General features: G+C 42.1%; 1 long non-coding RNA gene across 1 annotated transcript in view; it reads left to right on the top strand.

Annotated features, from left to right (window-relative positions):
* LOC146026775 (uncharacterized) overlaps positions 1-27,917 on the top strand; it is a 157,557-nt gene that overhangs the window by 72,658 nt on the left and 56,982 nt on the right. Inside the window, exon 2 of the long non-coding RNA XR_014454538.1 lies at positions 20,490-20,616. This is a non-coding gene — a long non-coding RNA (uncharacterized LOC146026775). The remainder of the gene's footprint in view (positions 1-20,489; positions 20,617-27,917) is intronic.

Consider the following 27,917-nt stretch of genomic DNA (forward strand, 5'->3'; position numbering starts at 1 on the left):
GCCATGCACCCAAATGGTATTTTTTGGTCACATGTGAGGCATTGCCGTACTCGGGAGAAATTGGGGCACAGATTTTGGGGTGCTTTGTTTCCTTCATTCCTTGTGAAAATGAAAAATTTTGAGCCAGAACTGCATTTTTGTGTAAAAAAAATTAATTTTTCATTTTCACTGCCCAGTTGTACCACAATTGGTGAAACCCCTGGGGGTTTGAAATGTACACTATACCCCTAGATGAATTCCCTGAGGGGTGTAGTTTGCAAAATGGGGTCACTTGTGGGGGGGTTCCTAACTTTTAGCATCTTATGGTGCCTAGAAACCTACATGGTGCCTAAAAAATAATCTCATAAAAAGGAGGCTCCAAAATCAAGTAGGTGCTCCTTCTATTATGAAGCCTGTGGTTTGGTCAACGTGCACACTAGGGCCACATATAGGATATTTATGAAAACAAAAGAATTGGGGGAATCAATTTTTAGTCACATTTCTCTAGTAAAATCTACTGTGTTCCTTAGAAAAATGTATTAAAATTGCAAATCTGCAAAAAAAATGAAATTTTGAAATTTCACCTACACTTTGTTTTAATTCCTGTGAAACACCTAAAGGGTTAACAAACTTCCAAAATGCTGTTTTGAATACTGTGAGGGGTGCAGTTTTTGAAATGGCATCATTTATGGGGGTGTCTCACATACAAGTCCCTCAAAGTCACATCAGAACTGAACTGGTCCCTAAAAAAATCAGTGTTTGAAATTTTCTTGAAAATTTGAAAATTTGCTATTCATATTGTAAGCCTCCTAGTGTCCAAAAAAATTAAAAGGAAGTTGAAATAATGATGGAAACATAAAGTAGACATATGGTCTATGTTAGTTATTAACTATTTTGAGTGGTATGATTATTTGTCTCACAAGCAGAAAATTTAACATTTTGCAAATTGCTAAATTTTCCATTTTTTTACGACATTTTGGTATTTTTCACAAAAAAACACAGACTGTATCGACCCAAATTTACCACTAATTTGAAGCACAATGTGTCACGAGAAAACAATCTCAAAATCACTGGGATAAGTAAAAGCAAAAAAAAGTTATCCCCACTTAAGTGATACATGTCAGATTTGAAAAAAAGGGCTCTGTCAGGAAGGCAAAAACATGCTGTGTCAGGAAGGGGTTAATCACGCACTTGCTCCACACTGCACAAAGCTGGCTACAGAGGCCTTGAATAGCTTGCCATTTACTCTAGCACTGGATGGCAGGAATGAATCGGAGGAGAACTTATTTCCCATTTTGTTGTCCTATTTGAAGTAGATGGAAAAGTTAAGCCAAAGCTATTAGATCTTTGGGTATGTAATATTGTACAGGTATTAATATCGCAAATGCAGTTGATGATGTGTTTTTTATTTTTTTTTTAAATAAGCATTCCCTGGTAATATTGCATTGGTCTTTGTTTAAATAATGCCTCTGTAACATGGAAAGACACAGTTCTGTAAAGATTTTAATTCAACAAAAGCGTCTTTACAGAAGAGTATCCATGCCATTTTACGCACCTTGCTGCAAGCAAATGAAACAAAGAACTTTCACTAGATGCTGATGCCAGTGGCGTAAGTTCGTCCCAGTTGCCCAAAGGCAAGAGGTGTATTGCCCCCCCCCCAATACACACACAAAACCTTATATTAAGTTTATAGTGTATGTCTGTTATGAAATATAACAGCCATATATACAGTATATCTATATCTAGAGAGAGAGAGAGAGAGAGAGAGAGAGAGAGAGAGAGAGAGAGAGAGAGAGAGAGAGATAGAACTCCAGAAGTGATATCAGTGGCCTTCAATTGATGGATTTAAAATTTGAAGGGGAGGAGAGGTGCCCCCCTGAGAGCAGGAGCCCAGCGGCAGATGACCCCATTGCCTCCCAGAGTTCTGCCTCTGATGCTATACTGCATAGTCAGAAAAATGCCAGTACTAGACAAGCTATCTGAAATGTTTGAGGATTCTTCTACTGAGCTGTATGTCCTGATCCTTCCTGCAGTACTTTGCACATTCAATGAGGCCAAAACTGTTTACTTTGTATCCACAAATTGCAGGAGTGATTAATGAATTTATATAAGAAACTGCTGCTGAAACTGGTGAAAGCCACCATAATTAATGCTACTGATACTGTAGAAGGACTTCTGAGCACAGATTTTTGTGGACCAAAAATGCAAATGCGTTTATTGGCTTTACGACTACTAACTATGTAAGGAGTCGGACCTGTTCTTCGCTAGAGCCAGTAGCAGTGTTCTATTATAAGTGCATAAAGAGTTTTCTGAATAACATGTTTATGACTTGCCTGAGTCCTCCTTACAGCATTGCCAGGGACGGCTAACATCTGGCAATTGTCTTGGGTGCTGCAATCTGGGAGGGGGCATTACGGATTCTGGCTATCACAAAAATACAGTTTTCTTTGTTGAAGACATCCTTGTTGCACTGAATACAGGTGGTAGCTGTGGAATTTCTAAGATGCCACCTCCACACTTTCACTTGAGGTATTGGAAAGTGGTTATCAGGGGCAGTGTGCGTTTGGGGGGCACTAAATTGATCTTTTGTCTAGGGTGCCAAGACGTCTTACACTAGCCATGGACATTGCACAGGAGAAGGTGCTGAAAGAGTGGATTGCATTTGACATGAACTAAACATGGTTACACATACAACAACAGGGAACAGAAAATGTGCTTTATAATCAAGTATGGACACATTTCTGTTAGTCTCTGATTTAGAGGGAATCTGGCTACAGAGGGAACACTAAAAAGTCTGTTACAATGCAAATTAGTTTGTTTACATTCCTAAGCTGTCACCAATTCAAACCTTCCAAAGAGTTTTTTGTCTAAAGCGAAGTCTGCAGGTTATGAATTGCAGAAAACATATCAGCGTGATCTCTGATACTGCTTTCACATTGCAGAAATGGGTAATGATACGGTATTCTTAAATGGGACTTTAAAACGGGTCAGAGCCTTGAGACCTTTCACATTGCAGGTGAAAACCATTTTAAAAATTTAATACCATTCAAACATTCAACCCGTTTAACCCCCAAGGGACACGTTTAAAGCCATTGAAATAGAGCTGTTCAAACTGCCAAAAAAACGGCTTTAAAACGTGTAGGACTCTGCTTTTTAACCGTGTTGAAATACCGGTTAACTTTAACCGGTAAATCAACTCTGGCACTTTCACATTGCAGCCTTAAACGTTTTAAAATGGAAAAAAAACGACAATATACCGTTTTAAAAGTGCGTTGTGAAAGGGGTATGAGATAATATCTTGTTTTTGTTTTGACATTTTGAATACAGCAATTAATATTTACAGAATTGTTGAAATAAAAAATAAAAAAAACTGGAAATATTTTCTCTAAAGTTTATAAGGCATGGTTTCCTCAGGAACACAAACAGTGCATGTTTTACAGTCTCCTCACATAGGGGGTTATTTTGGTTCATTCTTTCTGACAAGTGTCCTTCTTTGATGGACAAAACCATGTGCACTGCAGGGGGGCAGATGTAACATGTGCAAAGAGAATTAGATTTGGGTGAGTTATTTTGTTTCTGTGCAGGGTAAATACTGACTGCTTTATTTTTACACTGCAATATAGATCTCACTTTGAAGTAAAACTCCACCCAAATCGAATTCTCTCTGCACACGTAACATCTGCCCCACCTGCATTGAACATGGTTTTGTCCATCTAAGAAGGAACTTGTCAGAAAGAGTGAACCACAATACCCCCCTATGTGACAAGATGGACAAAACCATGTGCAATGCAGGTGGGGCAGATGTTACGTTTACAGAGAGAATTAGATTTGGGTGGGGTTTTACTTCAAAGTGAGATCTATATTGCAGTGTAAAAATAAAGCAGTCAGTATTTAACCTGCACAGAAACAAAATAACTCACCAAATCTAATTCTATCTGCACATGTCACATCTGCCCCCCTGCAGTGCACATGGTTTTGTCCATCTAAGAAGTATTTTGTCAGAAAGAGTGAACCAAAATAACCCCCATAATCACAAGTGAAATAAATATTACCTTGTCATCTTTAAAAATGTGTCAGTCAACTCTGTCAAACCATGTTATATATCTCTTTCGAAGTGACGTTCATTTATTGTAATGTATGTACTCAAAAGTGCTTAATAAAAAGATTTAAAAAAAATGTGTCAGTCTGTAAACACAGTGGAATACGGAAAACATGCACTGTTAGGTTTCTCTCAGGACTGGAGTTTGGAAACACTGGTCTAAAGCACGTCTAAACCCTTGACTTTTCTCATTGGCAAGTACCATAAACTAATAGCACTTTCACATCTTAAATCCTCGGTCACATTTGCAAGGTGAAGTTCCTGCAGCTACCTGTCGCAGACCTCAAGAAAGGGTGGAGCGAAGCTGCGGTGCCTCATTGGAGGGTAGGGGAGGAGACAGTGCCTGGAGCTGCTGCTGCCTCCTCCCTATATTGTGAACGGGACCTATGTCTGTCGACCTGTGTTATCCATTTCACTGCCTAAAGCAGGAGCTCTCCCGGACAATTTATGGGCATACCACCACTAAGTAGGTGTGCGCCAATGGAGCCTCCAGCTGTGCACCACCTCTAGGGGAACAACCCCCCCCCCCCACAATGCTCCCCCTCCTGCTCCTCACCTCCCTCCAGACACCGCCCTGACCGAATCTCCAGGGCTCCTCTGCTGCTGCCCCCACTGCCATTCATACCAGTGAGCAGGCCCTGCTCTGTAAAGTACGGGGCCGCCTCGAACATCCCTGAGTGTCTGCATACAGCCAAAACCAGCAGCAGCCCCAGAGGACCAGTTTCTGCTGCAGAAGGCTGTGGAGAGTATTTCTTGGGCAAGACAAACCTGCCCCAGGAAAACCCACCACTCAAGGGGTTAAGGATATAATGGTATTTAAGAGATTTTGTAGTACTTGTTTCCTAGCACGGCCACAACAATTAGGATCTCGGGCATCGCAGGTAAAAAAATTGCGTCGGTCGCATCGCATGCAGGCCAAAAAATCACATGCGAAGCGACCGACGCGATGCCCGTGATTTTACATAGGGAAAAATAAAAAATGCCTCAATTGACCCAATTAAACATAGGGGACAATGTTAAATGGCCCACATACCCCAAAAATCCCCCCTGAAGTGTGAACTGGCCCCCCAAAAAATTGTTAACGCCACCCCACGATCAACGTCAACCCGAAGCGTGGCGAGCGCAGCGAGCCCGTGAGGGGCGGCGGTACGCGTCCTCCGACCTTTTCATACCCCCACTATCAAACGTCGGCGTGGAGTCGAGAATAGAAAGTGTGGCGAGCGCAGCGAGCCACTGAGCCCGAAGCGTGGCGAGCGTAGCGAGCCCCGCGAGGGGACACGGATACCTTCACAGGTATCCACGTCCCCTCGCGGGCTACACAGGTACAGTATCCGCGTCCGCTCGCCACGCTTCGGGCTCGGTGGCTCGCTGCGCTCGCCACACTTTCTATTCTCAACTCCACGCCGACGTGGATAGTGGGGGTATGAAAAGGTCGGAGGACGCGTACCGCCGCTCCTCGTGGGCTCGCTGCGCTCGCCACGCTTCGGGTTGACGTTGATCGTGGGGTGGCGTTAACAATTTTTTGGGGGGCCATTTCACACTTCAGGGGGGATTTTTGGGGTCTGTGGGCCATTTAACATTGTTCCCTATGTTTAATTGGGTCAATTGAGGCATTTTACATCGTTCCCTATGTAAAATCGTGGTCATCGCGTCGGTCGCATCGCATGCTTTTTTTGGCCGCATGCGATGCGACCGACACGATTTTGACATTTTTAATGCATTTCAATGGCAAATCGCGGGCATCGCGTCGGTCGCATCGCATACCATTAGAAATGACCCGCGATGCCCGCGATTGTGGCCGTGCTAGGAAACAAGTACCGATTTTGTTTAAGCCATAATTTAATTTATTTAATTTATTTAAATATAATTCTTTAATTTTTCCATGCTGAATACAAATATGGTTTCCGAATTTTTCTAACGACCACAGTGTATTTCTTCCAGCAAAAGATCTTTAAATTTGGAACTAAAATAGTAGCAAAATATACCATATAGTCAAAATCTAGTAGAAAGTTAATCAGAATTATACAGTATTCAGCCACATTCGATGCAGAATAGATCCCGATGTGCAGGCAGACTATCTCGCATGTATAATGTATTTGGACTAGGGATAAATGTTAATATAGTCTATATACTGTATATAGTACATCTTAAGTGCAGTTAGTTAAAATCGAATAGTCAAAACTGGATAGTCAAAATCTGCCATGAGGCAGAATCGAACCATGCATACACACCTTCTACTTTCACACCTTCTATTTTCAAGAAAATCTTGGAGCACTCAGTTATGAACACGGCAAGCAATTTCATCAGGATATCCTCAACATGGAAATGTGGTACCAAGGAAACTTAGATTGCTGGACACTGAAGAGGGATGTTCCTTCTGCAAAATAATAAAATGTATGTAAAATGTAATTATTCTGATTCTCAAAAACTATGCCTGATAGAAAAATATTCTAAAACCAGATTTGGGACAGAAAATGCAAAGGCACCTGATTCATGCAATATAGATTGGATACAATGATTTGAACTCATGTTATAGTAAACAGGGAATTAAATGATTTGCTTATTTAACATGTTTTGATGTATTTGTCTTTGTCATCTTTGTGATTAGAAGTTCATATAATGATGATGATTAATTTATATAGAAAGAATGTGTGCATGATATATATATATATATATATATATATATATATATATATATATATATATGCTTTCTCTCTCTTTTTGAACATCTTGGGGAAACGTAAGTGTGTATCAGAGCTTTCAGTTAATTGAGAAGTAGATTTATTAATGGACGATAAGGGGCATATGCGCTATCCCCATGCGCTAAAGCAGGGGATAGCGCTTCCCCTTATCTATGACACCCGCTGAGCGGGTGTCTTTTGTGCGGCGGTGCGGGGCAGGAGGCATAGCGCAGCTACGATATTTCGTGCTGCGCGCCTGCCTCCTGCCTAATTTATGAACGGTCAGCATCGCTGATCGTTCCGCCGCCTGCAGCTGTCGACTTCGACAGCTGCAAACGGCGATGCCCTATACCTACAGCAGGGACAGCGCTGTCCCTGCTGCTGGCTCTGAGCTGCGCTGGGATCTCGCGTGAGTAGCGAGATCCCGTGCATGTGCAGTGAGCCAGCCGGGGGGAGAAGCAGGCAGCGAGTCAGTGTTAACTGACGCGCTGTCAGCTGGAGGGGACATCGCCGGAGGGGGAAGTTAGCGCTCCCCCACTTCGGCCGGCAAGATGTTGATACATCTTGTCGGTGTCCCCTCCTGCTTCGCCTCGCTAATGAGGTGAAGCAGGAACTGTTATAGCGGCGCTCTTAGCGCCTCTATAATAAATCTACCCCATAGTAATTAAATGTTGACTAGCTGCAAAATTCTCAAACTGTGTGTATATATATATATATATATATATATATATATATATATATATATATACCATTTAAGCAAGTTCAAAGCCATAGTAAGCTGTGATAAAGTCTCTTGCTGAGGTGAAATGTGTCAGTGGTGAAGTGTGAGCTGCATATATCTTTAGGTAAGAGTCATGTTGTGTGAGGTAATGATTTTGTAGCTTACTTGATCAGAAAATATTGCCACTGTTATCTAAGATAGACTTTTACAGTGATAAAATTATGCTTTTAATGTGAAGTAGCCATATTATACCGGTATGGTGCTGTAGTAACTGTACTGGCATATCTATAATGGGTGCAAGGTGTGCAGTGCACACAGCCCCTGGGCCAGTCAGCCCACCCACCTGCACCAGGGCCGGATTAACAATGGGCCTGATGGAGCTACAGCTCCAGGCCCACTCTCCAAATAGGCTCATTTTGTAGCTGAGGGCCAGGGCTTTCCAACGAGCCCAGCCCTGGGTCGCTAGCCCCCCGGGAACCGGAGATACCGCCAGGCAAAGCTGGAACGTTTTCCCTATAGGATAACATGGGACACGCTAATTCTGACCTCCACACGGTTCCAACGGCTGCCAGTTCCCCCTCCAGCATCACAGAAGCTTGAGGTTGATCTCAGTCGAACTCAAATCGCTGGGCCTTTAATCAGATACCTGTTCTATATGGGTACATTGGTTCTAGAGATATTGCGGGTAAACCAATTTTTTTTTTCATTTCTGAAATGCAATTTCATGGCTGTTCATGTTGTTTGAGGACAGATTTCTCTGGAACCAAACGGCCCAGTTTCACGGGACGGAAATCATTCGAAGCCTACATGTAAATGGGTCAGTTGGTTCCATAGATATAGCTGGTTGTTTAAAGGGGGACAGGGGTGGTTTTCTCTCCCCCTCACACCAGAAAATGCAGGGACTAGGCTGGTGTAAAAGGGGCCAGTCCGGGAATCTCCCTGCATGATCCTGGGACCATTTTCCCAGGTAAGTTCCTGCATTTTCTGGTGTGAAAGGGGTATTATTTCAAACAGCCGGGACATGCAGTGCACTGAATACAGCCGGGCAGCCCCCTGCTCTCTGCCCGGCTGTCAATGGCTGTCATTTCTGCCCGGCGGCTGTCCCCCAGTTACCGTAAACATGTATTCCCCCTTGGCAATGAGCATGTAATCCCACATGGCAACGAGCATGGAACCCCTGGCAATAAACATGGAACCCCTAGCAATGAACATGTAGGTAAGCAACACTTATGTAGCATACATTTTAATAGGCATTATGATGTTTGGCATAATATGTAATGGAGATTATGGTGTGTGGCTTAACATGTAATGGGCATTATGGTGTAAATTTTTAATGCACGCCTTTAGCCCTATTTATGAAGCATATTGTGCATTATTGCTCAATCTGTTTGGTATAGTGCAGGCATGTCCAAACTATGGCCCTCCAGCTGTTGTGAAACTACAAGTCCCATCATGCATTGCCACAGTTTTGCTATTAGGGAATGCTAAAACTATGTCAAGGAATGCTGGGATGTGTAGTTTCACAACAGCTGGAGGGCCACTGTTTGGACATGCCTGGTGTAGTGTGTATTATGGCTCAATCCATGTGGCAAAATGTGAATTTTGCCTTAATCTGTGTGGCATAACGGGAATTTTGACTCAATCGGTGTGAATTTTGGCTCATTCCATGTGGCATAATGTGTAAGAGGCAAGTACAGTATAAGTACAGTATAAGGGGGTTACTATTGTGTTACATGATTTGTATAAGGGGTATATACTGTAGTGTGGTAAACTTAGGTGACCACATAAAAGGCGCTGAAATGTTGTCTACCAAGTGCTGCCTCACCCCGCAAGTATTTTAGGACATTGGGGTACTGCGGGTGCACCTTTGGAGTGCACCCACCTACCTTTTCCAGGCATATATAATTAGCTGAAAGTATTTACACAAATAGAGACACACCCATGATCAGACCACCCAAACAGAACACTGGTCACGCCCCCCACATTATTAGGCCACATCCTCTATTATTGCGCATAATAGGCCCTTGATCATTTTCAGCTCCAGGCCCATTTAGACCTTAATCTGGCTCTGACCTGCACCCTTTTAATCGTACTCACCTTTTAGTTTGTCCATTTTCTGGTGTTTTGTGCATGCATAATAGAGGTGTTCTTGGAAACACAGCGCCATGTTCCTGGAGACCTGACAAAGTGCAGTAGACTTGGTAACAATGCAAGATTTTCTGAGGAGAGAAGGGGGCCCAACCTGCACACAGGCCCCCTCTTCTCCTAATGTACCACAAGTAACTGACTACTGCTAATATTTATTGGAAGAGTGAGCAAATGACACTTATAAGCTCCTCCCTTATCACTGCTCCATACACTCTCTGTTCTGTGCTCCGTCCGTTCTGTACTGAGATACGCGCTCCCGCGCATCTCAGTGCAGTACAAAAAGTGTGCTGCACATACTTTTTGTACTAGCTTTACATCGTATCGCATCACATTGCATGCACAATGCATGCACAAGGCATGCAATACGATATGATGTGTACTTTAAAAGTACAGAACGGACACCCAGAATGGAGCCTTTATGGGCTCCTTGAGAGATGTTGTACTGTATGTGGTATCTAAATCACAAGAGATTGATTTATCCATGCCAAAACCCCTCTTTGTCTTAAAGAATATGAAAGGGGCTGTGGCATGAATAAATATAATATACTAGTTAAAAGCCTGTCAAAATGTCAACTTAGTTCCTATCTGCCCCTACCGCTAATCTCTGTCTTCACAGCTCCCTCTCTCCATATCCAGGAAGTTTGAAACAGATCATTTTTCTTTCACTTTCTGTTAAGGAGCAATTTGGTCCATAGAGTGGCCTCTAGTGGTCACTTTTATAGATATAACTTCAGGGCCTGATTAAGTGATCCAGCCACCCTAGTCTAATACAGAAGTGGCCACACCCCACCATACATTAATTATAATGTTTTTACCTACACAACGTGCTCGTTGTCAGGGTTTCTGTGCTCATCAACAGGGGTTTACATGCTTGTTGCATAGCCAGGGGTTTCTTGCCCTTTGCCGGGGGTTGTGTTCTCATTGCCAGGGCTTTTGTGCTCATTGCCATGGGGTTATATGCTCATTGCCAGGGGTTTCTTGCTTGTTGCCAGGGGTTACATGCTCATTGCTAGGGGTTACTTGCTCATTGTCTGGGGATATACAGTATATGCTCATTGCCTGAGGTTACATGCTTATTGCCAGGGGTTTTCTTGCTCATTGCCAGGGGTTTCTTGCACGGTCCCATGCGTGACGCCCCATCGCCCGCAGGGAAAGACAGTGCTTATAAACAATAGGCAAAGCTCTGCGCTATACAGATCATTCAACACACATTGCGATGTGCATTGCAGCTGTACCGCAATGTGTGCTGATCGATCGTGCCTGTCGCTCAGGCTCCCTGCATCCATTGCCCCGTGTATATGGGGCTTTATGAAATTTCTCTATCATATTATGGAAATTACTTTTTACTTTTTGGATAGCAGTACTGTTTTGTAATTTTTTTGCTTTGTATGTCTAATTTAATTTATCTAAACATCTGCTGGTATTTGACACTGTATTTTAATTAGATTGTTATTAGGAAAACTAGATTCAGCATCTAAAAATATGTTGTTATTTATTTTATGTAGAGAAAATGCTGTAATACTTTTTTTGTCCTGTTATGGAAATACAGTATAATCTTGTGCAGACATACAGTATGAATCATAATGATATAGAAATAAGACTTATTTAAAATATATTGTTTTTGAGTCCATAACCAATAAGCAATTTGACAGTTTTTGGTTTACTATACCTTTATTGTGTTTTTACCTTTTCATTTTGAACAAAATGTGAAAATGATTTAAAATATGTTGTTATAAGAGAAGACTCTGCAGGAGTATTACATGCTTGACATAAAACATCTGCCACTTTATTTGGATGGTGCAGCAAAGATTGGCACTTGTGAAAGCTGAATGTTACAAACACTAATTATAAACACAGTGCATCTCTAAATAGAAAACCAATATATTCATCTCACTTAATTAATGATTTAGCAGGGCCATTTAAAAAATCTAAAATTGTAAGTTAAGCAAATTAACAAAGCATAAAGAAAATACTGATTACATCTCTGAAGTACATGGTGTACTGTGCTCAGTAATATAATTACCTTATCTGTTTAAATAAAGGGTCATTTTTTTATTTTTTTCACTAAGATGGGAGTTCTATAGAAGATGTGATGTTGCCCATACTGACCAATCCGATTCTACGTCTTATTTATCTATTTACCACATTCTAAAAGATAATAGCTATAATCTGATTGGTTACTTTGGGCAACATCCCTCTTTAATCGAATTCACTTCTTAGTAAATTTACCTCTAAATGTAGTGAAAATTTAATGACTAATTCCCAGAATATTGAGTTATTTTTGGAGGGTACCTGCAAATTATAACTATACTCAAGATGTAGTATCGCCGAAATCTGTCACTGTCTCTCCATTTTCATGAGCAAATGAAGCCCCCATAGGTTTCTATGAAGGCTGCAGTGCTAATGGATTTACCGAGCTATGTAATGTTACCCTATAGTAGTCTATGGGATACTAATTTGCATATTAGAAAGAGCCTCCGCCTGTGCATGCGCATACCTGAATTATGCCATAGCGCTCTTCGCTGGGACAGGCTCTTATCACATCATAAATTTGGAGAAATGTATTTATCACATCCTCAATGAAAATGCAGATTGTGATAAATATGCTACATAGTATATTGTAGATTAAGAGAAAAGTCTACTTCACAGAGGTGTAAATCACAGAGGCAATGGAGTCACCAGGCGCTAAAGGAGTACATGAATATTTTATATAGTGGCACCTGTGTCGTTCTTAGTGGGAAACAAGCATGACTGCTGCACTTCAAATGGAGCTTTGCAGTGCACCAGCTGCCCCAGGAGCCATGCTAACACCTGCAATTAGGGAATGGGCAGCCCCTGCCTGGTACCACTCAGCGGGACCAGCAAGTAATGGACTGTAATATGGAATCCACTGGCTGAATCTTGTGAGTCTGACCCTGGACTATGGCCGTTATCTTTTTTAATGGGAGTGGTGGTGTGGGGCAACAAATTACAACCTGTGACTGAGATCAACTTATGCCTCTGTTATTTCATTGTGCAATAAAACAAAGAAAAAAAAATAGTGCTGCCGTTAAGCTTCTACCACCAGGAGAGAAGAGTTGAGTTAGAATGTAAGCTCTCCTGAGCAGGGCCCTCTCTCTCCTCCACCCTAATAACTACTTTAGTGTCATGTCCCCTGATGCAACGGTCTTTATTTACCATGTACTTGTCCTAAATTGTCTTGTATTGTAATTCGCTAGTTAATTTTTTTATATTTTTGCTCATCTTTGTACTCTTAGGCGCTGTGGAACCTTTGTGGTGCTATATAAATAAATAATAATAATAATAATAATAATAATAATAATAATAATAATAAAGAATCTGGACACCAGTTGGCTTTCCTACAGTATTCTTACTTGACTTACAGGAAATAGAAACTAAAATTGGCATTATTTCAAGAACCTCTTTTTTAATGATAATATCTTCAAATATCCAAGAATAAATAGAAAGAAATATAGTGCATCATTGCAATTAAATGAATAAATTATATTACATTCCAGCATTTGTTTTTTGCTTTACTTTTAATTTGTGTAAAACAAAATTCAGTTTACAAAGCTTGAGGAGACTATAGCTGGGTACACATTGGGCAATATATTGTTAATGATATGGACGATATTGATATTATTAATGATATGTAGTGCAAATTGGGTACTCTTTACTTAGAAGGGCGCCCATCTCGGGCATCTCGGGGATTGAATGCACTAAAAAATCGGGTGCGATCAACCGACGAGATGCCCGAGATTTCCCATAGGGAACAATGTTAAATGTCTCAATTGACCCTATTTTCCTGTTCAATGCCTCAATTGACCCAATTTTTCCATAGGAAACAATGTTAAATAGGCCAAATAGGCACCCTGAAGTGAATAATGGCCACCCGAATTGTTAACGCCACCCCACGATCAACGTCAACCCGAAGCGTGGCGAGCGCAGCGAGCTCGCGAGGGGCGGTGGTACGCGTCCTACGACCTTTTCATACCCCCACTATCCACGTTGGCGTGGAGTTGAGAATAGAAAGTGTGGCGAGCGCAGCGAGCCACCGAGCCCGAAGCGTGGCGAGCGCAGCGAGCCCTGCGAGGGGACGCGGATACCTTCACAGGTATCTGCGTCCCCTCGCGGGCTTCACAGCTGTCCGCGTACCCTCGCGGGGCTCGCTGCGCTCGCCACGCTTCGGGCTCGGTGGCTCGCTGCGCTCGCCACACTTTCTATTCTCAACTCCACGCCGACGTGGATAGTGGGGGTATGAAAAGGTTGTAGGACGCGTACCGCCGCCCCTCGCGGGCTCGCTGCGCTCGCCACGCATCGGGTTGACGTTGATCGTGGGGTGGCGTTAACAATTCGGGTGGCCATTATACACTTCAGGGTGCCTATTTGGCCTCTGTGGCCCATTTAACATTGTTTCCTATGGAAAAATCGGGTCAATTGAGGCATTGAACAGGAAAATTGGGTCAATTGAGACATTTAACATTGTTCCCTATGGGAAATCTCGGGCATCTCGTCGGTTGATCGCACCCGATTTTTTAGTGCATTCAATCCCCGAGATGCCCGAGATTTTTTACTAACGATCCCCACGATCAAAATCGTGGGCGCCCTTCTAAGTAAAGAGTACCGCAAATTGCTCTGTGTGTATCCACTATATCATGAATAATGCACACTCCTGCCCATCGTTAATGACCCCCCTGTTGTCTGTACATGCAGCTCAATACAACAATATTGTCAGAGCTTTCATGTATGGAGCAGGGGTGATGTCACTGACCAATATCGGTATGCACTAGATCACTCTACCACACCACCACCAATATAGTTCTACCGCACCACCACCAATATAGTTCTACCGCACCACCACCAATATAGTTCTACCACACCACCACCAATATAATTAACAATATCGGTGGTACAGGGGATTGCTAAGTGTTTTCCCAGCTTATGTGTATGATAAATGTTGGCTGAGTGTTGCAGTGTTTGGGTGATGTTAATCCACACAACAGAATAATCAGAACTTTGGTTTATTAATTATTCAGGTGATAACAGAGGTAGAAGATACAAGAGATTCTGCAGCAGCATGAGGATCCTCACACACACACACACACACACACAGCAAGCCAGAGACAGTGACTATGCAGCAGCTTGTACTAAGCGTAATGCGCCGGGTATGAGACAATGACTCACGCTTGTAGTGGTGACAGAATGCACGTCCAGGCAGTTTGATACCACGTATAATAGGCAGTGAGATCGCGCCAGGCTCAACTCCACAGTGTTACTGCTCAGCAACACCACACTTCTCTCGCAGATAGTGGAGGAAGGAACTTAGGGGCAGATGTATTAAGCTTGGTGAAGTGATAAAGGGGGAAATTTACTAAGAATACGAATACAAATAATTGTATTCGTATTCTTGGTACGAATGAATACGACAGTATACCTCGTATGAAAAGTCGTGTTCCAGAGGGGGATTTACAAAGCAGTCATATACGACTGCTTTGTAACCCTCCAAAGTCATATACATTTGTATTAGCTGGCCGTATATACGGACGCTAATACGAATTCCTACAGGCAGTCTGAACGGATCAGTCAGATCCGTGCAGGCTGCAAGGTGTAAAAAAAAAATAGAAATAAAAATAAATAAATTTAAAAAACGGCGTGGGGTCCCCCCCACACAGCTGTAACCAGCACCAGGCTGACAGAGCCGGGGCCGGTAATTAAAAATCAGGGAACCCGACAAATAGGGGTTTCCCGATTTTTAACAACCAGCCCCAGGCTCCAGGTCTGGGGCTGGTTCCCAAAATACGGGGGACAAAATCAGTAGGGGTCCCCCGTATTTTAAGAACCAGCCCCAGGCACAACCAGCCAGCAGGGTAATGCCACAGCCGGGGGACACTTATTATATAAGGTCCCGCGGCCAAAACATTAACCCTACCGACCAGTCAGCCTGGCCAGGGGTCCTGGGGGAGTGGGGACCCCCCCAATAAAGGGGTCCCCCCCTCCAGAACTTACCTGACCAGGCTGAAGCCTGGTGCTGTCCCCGGTGGCCCTGTGCAGTGGCCACCAGGCTGATAAAATGGTGTAAAAAAAAAAGATTAAAAACGATTGTCTTATACCGTGGAACTATGAGTCCCAGCAAGCCTCCACCGCATGCTGGGACTTGGAGAACCACAAGTCCCAGCATGCGGGGCATTCAAGGGCCCACTGGGTCTTGTAGTTCCACAGTACAAGAAATAGTTGAATAAACACACTGACAACCCAGAAAAATAAAAGTTTAATACATACATTACACAAACACACTGATACTTACCTATCTTGAGCCCGTTGGTAGGTCCCTGGGTCCGGTCCGGTGGCTTGGTTCCGGGGCTGGTCCGGGTCCGGGGCTCCAGGGCTGAAGAGTCCGGGGTCCAGGATTCGTTGTAATCCAAAGGGGTACCTGGGGAAGGAAATCCTACTCACCTGCTCCTCTGGCGACGACCCCGGCATCTTCTCTTCAAGTCGCGCTGCTCCCGGCTGCTGGTACCCGCTCCGGTATATTCGTGGCAGTTTTACAGTTTTACACAGTTTTACATTTTCAATACGTCTGCTTAGTGAATCAGGAACCATCATTCTTTTGAATGGTGATTCCTGTCGTATTCTATCAATGGTGTAGACATTCGTACTTGTAAATACAAATACGAATGTCCCATCAATATGAATACGAATATTTGTATTTTTAGCATAGTAAATGCCAAAAATACGAATACACCGAAAAAAATCGTATTTTCGTAGGAAAATACGATTTTTTTTCTACAAAATCATCTTAGTAAATTTCCCACAAACTGTCTGGTTTTTATCACTGGCCAATCAGCTCCTACCTGTCATTTTTCAAACTAAGCCTGTACCTTCACAGGTAGGAGCTGATTGGCCGGTGATAAAAACCAGACCGTTTATCACTTCACCAAGCTTAATAAATCTGTCCATCAGTCATCAGGTTCCTTCCTGCACAGACCTAACACTGGGGGACTCACTAGGGCATGCTCAGTGCTATCTAATGGACACTGGAAACCAGCTGAAGAGCACTCAAGTCTCCAACACTCCCCCTCGCTCAAAGCGGTCTCAGATCACATAAATGACATTTTATCAAAAAACTAATTTTTCAATAAACTCCTTCCTGTTAACAAAAACATATGGTTATGAAGTAAAACAGTAAGAACAATTCAACATAAAATATATTCCAATACATATTTTTCAAGGAACACATTTAGTAGGAGTGATGACAGTCCTTTGGTTAACATATCAGAACCATTATCATCACTTGCTATGTAATCTACATGAACAGACTTTGTCTCCACTAACTCAGGAATGAAGTGATTTTAATAGCAATGTGTTGGGATCATCCATAATGTTTGGTGCGGAAAAACAGATCAATTGCTCCCTTGTTATCAGACGCAATGTTGATGGTCTCACTGTGGTAAAGAAGTCCTAGTTCATATAACATCTACTTGAATTTGCAGAATTCTAGTCAGGTGTGTCAAAGAGACCCTATCGAACGCTTTGTCTGTGTCACAACTTACTACTTTATATCCTTTTTCAGAGAAGTCATGAGTTTTAATTATGGCAGCTAACAATGTCCGAACATTGTGTACTGATTGTCTGTTTCATAAAAAAACCTGTTTGTGCTGGGTGTAGTAGTTTGGGCAAAATAATTTGCAATCGAGTGGCCATAATTTTTGGAATAAATCATACATTGTAGCAATGGCAATTACTAACCTCAAAGTGCTATACCTCACAACAGGTGAGTAGATTTCTCCATAACCAATTCCCTATCTTTGGATATATACCTTAGCAACAAGGTGGATTTTGTAATGAGCAACTGTCCTGCCTGAATTTACAAGGCAGGGACCGATGGTGACAGCCTGTGCATGTGCATAATTGCATAATCACGCACGTGCAGGTCTTCAATGCAGGTGCCGTTGGAGACTTGCATAGTCTTGGAGGAGCACACAGCAAGGGGGCATGCATGAGACGGGCATGGGGCATTCTAATGTGTACCCAAGAAACCGCTGATCACGTCCACCGACCAAACGCGCTGCCTCGGTGTCATCATTGACTCCTCCCTCTCTTTCACCCCCCACATTCGTGCTCTCTCACAGTCTTGCCGATTTCACCTACGCAACATCTCACGCATCAGACCATTCCTCTCCACTGACGCGACCAAAATTCTCATTCACTCTCTTGTCATCTCCCGCCTTGACTACTGCAACATCCTTCTCTCTGGGCTACCCCTCACCCGCCTCGCACCTCTCCAATCCATTCTTAACGCTGCTGCTAGGCTCATCTTCCTCTCCCGCCGCTCTACCTCCGCCTCCCCCCTCTGTCTATCTCTTCACTGGCTCCCCATTCCTTTCCGAGTTCTCTTTAAACTCCTCACCACCACCTACAAGGCTCTCTCCTCCTCCACAGCTCCTTACCTCTCTTCACTGATCTCTATCCACACTCCCTCCCGTCCTCTTCGCTCCATCGCTGACCGCCGACTGACCTCTCACCTAATCACCTCCTCCCACTCCCGTGTCCAAGACTTCTCTCGCGCTGCCCCCCTGCACTGGAACAACCTCCCGCCACACATCAGGCTATCTGATTCCATTACCTCCTTCAAGCGCTCCCTCAAAACCCACTTTTTTCGACTAGCCTATCCCTCCTCCTAACCTCTTTTGATCCTCCTATCCTGCCTCCGTTCCCCTCCGTTCCTACTTATCCTATTGTATTTCGTTCGTCCACCCACCTATTTTTAGTATGTTAACTCTTATGAGCAGGGCCCTCCTTCCTCACGTACTCACCCTACCTCATTACCTCACCTGTCCTCCTGTCCTGTTCTTCCCTTCCTCTACTTCATCTTCAGTCTCCTTGACAATTTTGACACCTACTTCTGAACTGATGCTGATTTTAGTTCTACCAGCTATACCCCTATTTATACTGTATCTTTCAACACACCCTGTACGTTACCTTGTAATTTGTTTTTTTTGTTTGCTATGTACGGCGCTGCGGACACTTTGTGGCGCCTTATAAATAAACGTACTACTACTACTACTTTGTCAGCAATGTGCACCCGTATTGTAAGAAAGATGTATATACCATGCTAATGTGCTATCTGATGAATATTCTCAAATATTGCATCACATTTTTATGGCTAACAGTGACATTCTACTTAGGTAACCAACTACTATTTGCTCAACTTACATATTGTATTGTTTCACTGTGATGTTGTTTGTAACTTCATTCAGTAAAAATATATTGCATTAAAAAAAAAATAGCTACTGTATATATTATAATATGCATACTTACAGCTTCATTTTATTTTGCAGTAGACTAGTACTGTACTACCTACTTGTATCAGGCAGGTTGTATTTTTTTTATAATAATGTAAATTAAAATTGTTAATTAAAAAAAAACATTGTATTATTGAATTGATATTTGCCGAAAATAAGTGACCGGCTGTGACGGAAATAGCAATTGTGTTGCACGTGTTTGATACCTGAAACACGTGAAAGGTAAACAAAGTATTCAAGGGAATGATATAGAAATGATCTTCAGCAAAATCAATGACAGTATCAATAAACTGCACAACTATGACTAACTCAATGACTAAAACTAGACAAAAATGTTTGTCAAGATCCATTGACTAAAACTTGATGAAGACAACATTAAAATTTGACTAAAATGTGACGTTTAATTTCGTCAAATTTTAGGAAAGTGACTAAGACTAAAACTAAATTGAAAATCCCTGACAAAATAAACGCTGATTCCACACCCTGCTGTTCCACATCCATGAACAGGTACTGTACATTTATGCTGTCCCTGTGACAGCTGATAAGGACAGACTTTTTATCCTGACCACTGCGTTGTACAGTATATGCTACTTCCTTAAGAAGGTTACAAGGCACTATTGAGTTCTAAAAACAGTTTTGAAACCAGTAATGTGTGGAGAGGTTGGTGAGGCACCCACATCCACCACCCATCCTATTTGGAGCTAGCCCTGGTTCCTAAAATATGGGGAACAAAGTAAGTATGAGTCCCCCGTATTTTAGAAACAAGCACCAGGCTTTTGAGCTCGCTCTGGTTCTCAAAATATAGGGACAAAATAAGTAGGGGTCCACCATATTTCAAGAACCAGCGCCAGGCTCCACTAGCAGGGGGTGTAATGCCATAGCCAGGGGACACACATGACGGGGTTCTGTGGCCAAAACCTTACCCACCCTAACTTGTCAGCTCAGACCAGGAGTTATTGAGGTGGTTGGGACCCCCCTATAAAGGAGTCTCCATTGCACCTCTCCAGTGCACCCCAGGCTTGGGCTGAAGCCTGGGGCTATCCCCCATACCCCTGGGCGGTGGGTGCGGGGTTGATAGCAGGTTCAAAATAATAATATTGTCCTTTACAGTGGGACTACAGGTCCTCGCAAGCCTGCCCTGCACCTCTGCCAGCCTGCTCATCAAATTTGTACTGATGAGCAGGCTGTCAGTGTCAGACTAACACTGAGCAGGACAGCAGATCAGTCTGTATGTGTGTGACAGACTGATCCGCTGTCCTATCACATCTGTCTCAGTGAGAGGGGTGTGTGTCCCTGTCACTGAGGCAGAGGGACAGGTGCCTCTTCCCCATTGATTTTCAATGGGGTTTGCAGCCTCTGATTCTGCCCACAGCTTAGCCCTGCCCCCCTTGCTCCATCAGTTTACAATTGGCAGCGGGAGGCACAGCTCCCGCTGTCGCCCAGCCAACCCATAGTGTCCCCCACACACAAATAATTTAAAAAAAATCAATAAGATATTTAGAACACAGTATGTTTTATAAGTATCATGTTTGTATTTATTTTTTTATCATCTATGACAGGGGAGGCACCTCCCCCTGACTGCACGTCCCTGTCTGAAACAGCTAACTAACAGCAGCACAAAGCAGAGCAGCACAAAGGATGCCTGAGGCATTAGGAGACCAACTCGTGTACAAAAACTTTTTGTATGTAAGTAAGCTCAATGTAATAAACTTTAGCCAAAACAATATTTTGGGTAAGATTCATTTTCAACAAAGAAATCCATTTTTCATTACAATATATTCTTTAGCTTTAGTGGTTTTTGTATAACATTTCTTCTAGTGTCAGGATGTATCTTTTTCTTTTACTATGTTGTTCTGAAATATGAGTTATTACCAATCGCATTACCTTTCTCTGCAGGCATATCATAAACAGCTGCTCCCAATCGTATCATACTGATGGTCTGTCAGGTTTGACCTTCTACTCTCAGCTTGTCTGTCCCCTCTTTAACCTTATAACAATTCACTGGGTATTATTAACAATTCCTATTTCTCTAGTACACTAAATACATTTAGCTTTATTTAATTTAAACATTAATCTACGTAACAGTGTTTCATAATGCTCAGGAGAAACAATAAGAGTCAAAATTATTTCTGAGCGGAAATAACTAAAAGATACACCATTATAAATTCACAATGATCTGGGAACTGCTGCTATCTCTATTCCTCTCTGTAAAGTGTTTGCTGTTATATATCCCTGTATATCATGTTGTTGTATTTAATGGCCTGTCTTAACTATAATATATTTTCCTGGCCTTGCATTTATCTGGCTGTATTCCTGGCTTGACAATCAGCAATATTCACAGGTATTTCCAATATTGTTTATGTATGAATACAGATCAACAATTATATTAAAGCTTATACCATTCTCACAACACTTTAACAGATAGAAAAAAAAAAACATTTAATAGATTTCAGGCAGCACAAGGTTATGAACATTATGGAGGTACTCAGAGTTATATTCTAATTGGGCTGTATCTGCTTGAAAATAGATCTGAGTATCGGCTGCCTTTATGTGGTCTCACTACACCTATGAAGTCATTTTAGAAAGTAGTCATCATCATTACCAGGTCAAGTCCTTGGTGATGGAGATCTTTCAAAAATTGGACAGATCTCTGTACGCTCATGTTGTTGCTTGGTTTAAAAGCAGGGTTACCTACCTGACCCTCTCCTTCAGGGAGACAATGCTCTGTTCCTGGACTTCCCTGGTAATGTATGATTGCCATCACTTGTGGTGAAACACCATTCTTATCAATTACCTAGCTCCCCACAGGTGATGGATATCATACATTACCAGGGGAGTCCAGGAACAGAGCATTTTCTCCCTGAAGAAGAGGGTCAGGTAGGCAACCATGCTTAAAAGTGAATTAATACCACATTGGGCCCCAGGCAAGATAATGGTTCTATCTATCTATCTTTTATTGACCACCCAATTTTCTTCCCTATGGTTTCCACATCTCACTCCAGAATCCCAAATCTCTTCCGTGTTGATCCCCGCTTTTGGAACAATCCCTTTTATTGCCTTAGAGCAGTGGTTCTCAATCTCGGTCCTCAAGTACCCCCAACAGTGCACATTTCCCATGTCTCCACACAGAGGGACAGATGCACTAAGCTTCAAAAGTGATAAAATGGAGTGATAAACAGTCATCCAATCAAATTCTACCTGCCATGTTACAGACTTTGTTTGAAAAATATCAGGTAGGAGCAGATTGGTTGGTTTTTTATCACTCTCCATTTTATCACTTTTGAAGCTTAGTGCATCTGGTCCAAAATCACAAGTGAAATAATTAGCTCCATCTGTGGATATTTCAAAATGTGTCAGTGAGTAATGAGTGCGTCTGTGCATCCGCCGGGTGAACTGGAAAACGTGAACTGTTGGGGGTACTTAAGGGCCGAGGTTGAGAACACTTGCCTAATTAGACTATCCTCCAGACTTTATTGCTCCAAGCATACACTGAAACCCCATCTGTCCATAAAGGCATACCCTTTCACCACATAACTATGGGTGTTATTTTGGTTCACTCTTTCTGACAAAATGCTTCTTAGATGGACAAAACCATGTGCACTGCAGGTGGGGATAGAATTAGATTTGGGTGGGGTTTTACTACAAAGTGAGATCTATATTGCAGTGTAAAAATAAATCAGTCAGTATTTTCCCTGCACAGAAATAAAATATCTTACCCAAATCTTATTATCTCTCCACATATTATATCTGCCCCCCCTGCAGTGCACATGGTTTTGTCCATCTAAGAAGGATTTTGTCAAAAAGAGTGAACCAAAATAACCCCCTATGTCCCCATATAATCTAAACACATCCTCCAAATCTTCCTCCCCTGCCCTTGCCTCCCTTTACATTGTCTCACTCCTTCTGGGGCCCATTTGACATTTTACATTTCCACTCAATCTTTTTTGGATTACCTGCAAATATTAATTATCCCCTGTATGTTTGTAGAAGGGATCACAGCAGATCCCTCCATTTCTACAGGCAGCTGCAGGGGATGTGATGCTGCCAGTTGTACCAATTTCTGGAATGTAAAAGCATTCCAGTAATCAGCCCCTTCAGCTACCACCATCCGAAAATAGTGGTAGCCCAATATAGCCCCATAGTCTACACACCAAAGATGTAGTTCTGGATGGTTCACTGAGAGTGCCTGATTATACATGCTGCTGTTGTAATTGCATTTTGTAATGCAATTTAGCGGCGTCATGTCCAGATCGCATTGAATATACCATTAATGGTAAATGGACTTCCATCTTTCATGTGTCTTTTTTCCTACCCTTTAGACTGTATGCTTCATGAGCAAGGTCCTCTTGTCTTTATTGCTTACTTCTCTTGGACATCAGATACAATTTACACGTCCTCCTTGGGCTCGCTGTCCCCATACCCCAGTCCTTTTTTGTGTTCTTTATTTCTTCAGATGACCTACAGTAGATCTTTTATCTGCAAATGCTAATAGGTTTCCACTTTCACCAAATCTTTCCTTTGCAGCCCTTGTATCAGTGGCTGTGTTGTGTGTTGTCATTCTATTTGTTACATTTGTTGTCTACCATATTGTATTATTTTCATACTGTCCTGTTTTACAATGTATCTTGAAGCAAATACAAAAAGGAATGTCAATTAAGAAAAATTATTGGGAGGAGGAAGCCCCTTGAGCTCCAGAAGCAAGCATGTGCTATCGCTATGTGATCTGGTGGCAGTCTGTCATCTCTCTCCCCACTGCTGGGCTTCCTGTAATGGGAGAGGAGAGAGCGGGACCCAGACCCCTCCAGCAGACCCGGGTCTGGGTAAATATTACCCCACCCCCTCTCAACACCACCTGGAATTCAGTGTACAGTTCTGGGCACCACACCATTAAAAAGATATTATTTCATTGGAAAAGGTACACAGACAGAAAACTAAATTGATCAGGGGTCGTCTACAGTCCTTGAGCTACGAGGTTATCCAGGTTGGGTATGTGTACATTGGAGAAAAGGCGTTTACAAGGGCACATGATCAATATCTACAAATATATCAGGGGTCAGTATAGGGAACTTGCAGGAGCTCTGTTTACTTTGAGGAGTATGCATAGGGGCCGGTAAGTGATATATTGGCCTCTTATTAAGGGGTTGTCTATCTTAAAATGACTCAGTTAAGTTATATATATTTAATTATACGTTAAACTCGATGGACAATTGTCTTTTTTTTCTCAGCCTCACAAACTATTACTAATTACTAATATATAGTAATAACATCTAAACAATATATGTTCATATATATATTTGGCCTCATCTACTGAAAGCATTAAGGCCAGCACTAAGGGCCTTATTCTGGTTCACTCCTACTCAAATGAACAAAACCATGTGCACTGCAGGTGGGGCAAATATAACATGTGCAGAGAGAATTAGATTTGGGTGGGGTTTTAAATTTTAAATAAAGCAGCCAGTATTTTCCCTGCACAGAAACAAAATATCTCACCCAAATCGAAATCTCACCTGCAATGCACATGGTGTTGTCGGTTTGAGAAGCAATTTGCCTCTCAGGCCAATATTCAATTTTCACTATGTGCAGCGAATCCTATTTAAGATTTGCTGCACATTCACCGGCATCCGGAATGCTGGAGCATTCGCTGCCAGCCCTCCCTCTCCCCCTATTCAATGCATCAGGGGCTCGCTGCCCCTGACGATGAATTTTAATTCCCCCGGTGAATGCTGCAGGGAGCCAGGGGGGCGGCGAAAGGCAGGGAGATGGAAGCCTCCCTGCCTGCGCTGGATGCTGTGTGGGGGAGAAGGAGGGCTGGCGGGGACACAGGCAGCAAAAGCTGCCGACCCGGGAGACAGGGCAGACGGGAGGTGGAGGGAGCGCCGCGCTGGTCCCGCTCGTGCATATGTAATGAGCGGGACCAGTGCAGTGAATATCTAATAAGCAGCCCCCTGCTGACGTCATGTCAACATTTTTTTTTAAAATTAAAGAAATGGATCCAAATAGCATGCCCCTGCACATAATAAAATTAAAAAAATTATTTTAAAAGAACACATTCCAGTTCACCTTAAAAAGATGTCGAATGCAAAACAGTGAATCATGGCGAAAATCATGCTGAAAGCAGTTCTCCATCCTAGCAGATTTTCAGCGAAAAGATTCACCGCAGAGAGAAAAAACAAGAGAATGTGCCAGCGCTGGCTGTTCCAATGATATAGACAAGACGGTTCTCAATAAAATATAATTTAATAATATATACTGATGTACATCTATCACAAATATAAAAAAATCAACAATGAAATACATAAAAAAAATGAGCAATAATAGTATAATATCACAGGGATATAAAGTATATTAGATTGTTGAGATCTCCATGTTAAATGGCTTTAATTAAGATGATGTTAATTGGTATATTACCATCCATTAGGTTTTCTGGTGGAGTTTGTATGTCCAGAAGGAGTGACCAACGATTGTCCTTGGTTGCCCTATAATTTCAAGTGCTCAAGTCTCCCTATTTGGCGTATTTGTATTCCTTTGTAAACTGGATTTAATTAGGAATAATGCAGATATCCCAGATTTGAAAGTCCAGATGAATCAGGAAAGATGGACGTCAGTTGGAGAAGGGACAGGTCACGCTGGATGGATACAGGAACAGCAGTAGTACGCTCAATGCGTTTCCCCGGATATTGTATTTCCGGCTTCCTCAGGAGTCACGAAACGCGTTGAGCTTACTACTGCTGTTCCTGTATCCATCCAGCTTGACCTGTCCCTTCTCCCACTGACGTCTATCTTTCCTGATTCATCTGGACTTTCAAATCTGGGATATCTACATTATTCCTAATTAAATCCAGTTTACAAAGGAAGACAAATACGCCAAATAGGGAGACTTGAGCCCTTGAAATTATAGGGAAACCAAGGACAATCGTTGGTCACTCCTTTTGGACATACAAACTCCACCAGAAAACTGGTCATCTTAAATAAAGCCATTTAACATGGAGATCTCAACAATCTAATATATATCCCTGTGATATTATACTATTATTGCTCAATTTTTGATGTATTTCTTTGTTGATTTTTTATATTTGTGATAGATGTACATCGGTATATATTATTAAATTATATTTTATTGAGAACCGTCTTGTCTATATCATTGGAACAGCCAGCGCTGGTACATTCTCTTGTTTTTTAACTTTATTATTTTGGGTTTGACAACCCAGTGCCAGCTGCTGTTGATAGCGCACCACTCCAATCCTTCTCACCGCAGAGAGAGCCCGATTCACCGAAAAAAGCGGTGAATCTAGAGCATTGAATACTGCCCTCGAAGTGAACCAGAATAAGGCCCTCAGTAACCTGAAAGTTGGCTGATATATATTACTGATTTTACAATTTATATTAGTAATATTTCTCCCCAATATCTATAAAAGTATTTTTTTACTGCTTGTGATTTTTGTGTATTTTAAATATAAGCAACATGGTGATTTTTCGCATTAATAACACTTTTAATAATTACAAACTGTACAGAATTTAAATTGCAAAGCTTTGATCACTGGTCTTCACTAAGCCACTAATTACCATATCACCTTAAAATACACTTATATGCAACACACAGATTTTACTTGCTGACCTTATTTCAATTTCTGAGCCATTTATAAACTGTTGATTTGAAATGTCACATGAGACAAATTTTAATTTAATACAAAACGTGTCTCACTTTCAGATTTGATGTTTCTAAGGCGATTTAAGTACATTTTATCTCTCTTGCCTTGGGATTAGTATCTAAAATACTAAAATGTTGCATGAAAAAAAGGGGTGGAGGAGATTGCGCAAAATTGATGACAGAAACAATAATAGGTTAAAAAGTACAATATTAATTTATTAAAACATACATGTGTACTAATAATCTATGCAATTGCACGGGGGAAAGGGTTGAGAATGGTAAAAAATGGGATATTGAAAAAGCTGCGTCCAGAACTAAGTAATGTCACCTGATCAATTGGCAAAAGGGAATGAGGTAGATGAGCAAATATTGTATCCTCTTTGACCCTGGGACATTAGCCTTTTTGCAGAGTGTCCTCCAATAGGAACTTGAGATGGAAAAGTCCCCAGTATGGATTCTCTGTGATGTGGGTTCTGCTTTGAACCAGGTGTGGGTACCTTAAAAGGTGGCGTTCCTTTAGACGTGGGTACTCCAAGATGTAGGCAGGTGAATAAAGTCCCAGGTCTGGTTTTCCTCTGGAAAAGAAGTAAAGCAATGGTGTCTTTTCCTGTGCCAAGGTGGTGTCTGGATTTGCAGCAGAATGGAAGGGTGGGTGGCTGGGTAGCCTGGCCAACGCGTTTCACTGCTTAGGAGCAGCTTTTTCAAGGTAGCTTGACAGGCTGGGAGTAGGGGTATATATACCCATATTAATTGGTAAAGCAGGTGCACATGTGTAAACATCATAAATTTATTCACAAATATAAAACAATTATATAATAGGCTTACTGTGAGCAGGAGACAGAGTGCATTTATAAACAGTGTATTACAATAAAAAACGAGCGGTACTAAACCGCAAACAGTACGTTTAAACTTTCTGACAGATGATAATACAGCCGGCGTCTTCCGACTTCCGGCTGTGTACTTCCGGATTTTGCAGTGGAACGCAGGTGAGACGCATAGCGCTGTCTCATACTGCGTTCTTTAATAGTCAAATGGCTTGGTCTAGATTTATAAATACATTTATACGTGCGCTGGGTAAGATATAATGAGGATATTTTTGGGGGAAAGGCTGGTTATATCCGTGTAACATATAATAAAGAAGGGAACTGGCCGGGTGTAACAGAAAAAGCCCTCCCCGTCATTAGGAAAAGAGGCAACATCTAATAAGTGCCTAGGTCAACATAGTTAGGCATGCACGGATGTATGTTCCACTGAAAAAAACCGGAAGTAAATATTTATATGGAATTAACATAGCTTTGTTGTTGGCTGTTAGACATACATTATATAAAGCATAAGGAAA

This window comes from Crinia signifera, chromosome 1, assembly GCF_055691185.1.
Source record: "Crinia signifera chromosome 1, ASM5569118v1, whole genome shotgun sequence".
Lineage (NCBI taxonomy): Eukaryota > Metazoa > Chordata > Amphibia > Anura > Myobatrachidae > Crinia > Crinia signifera.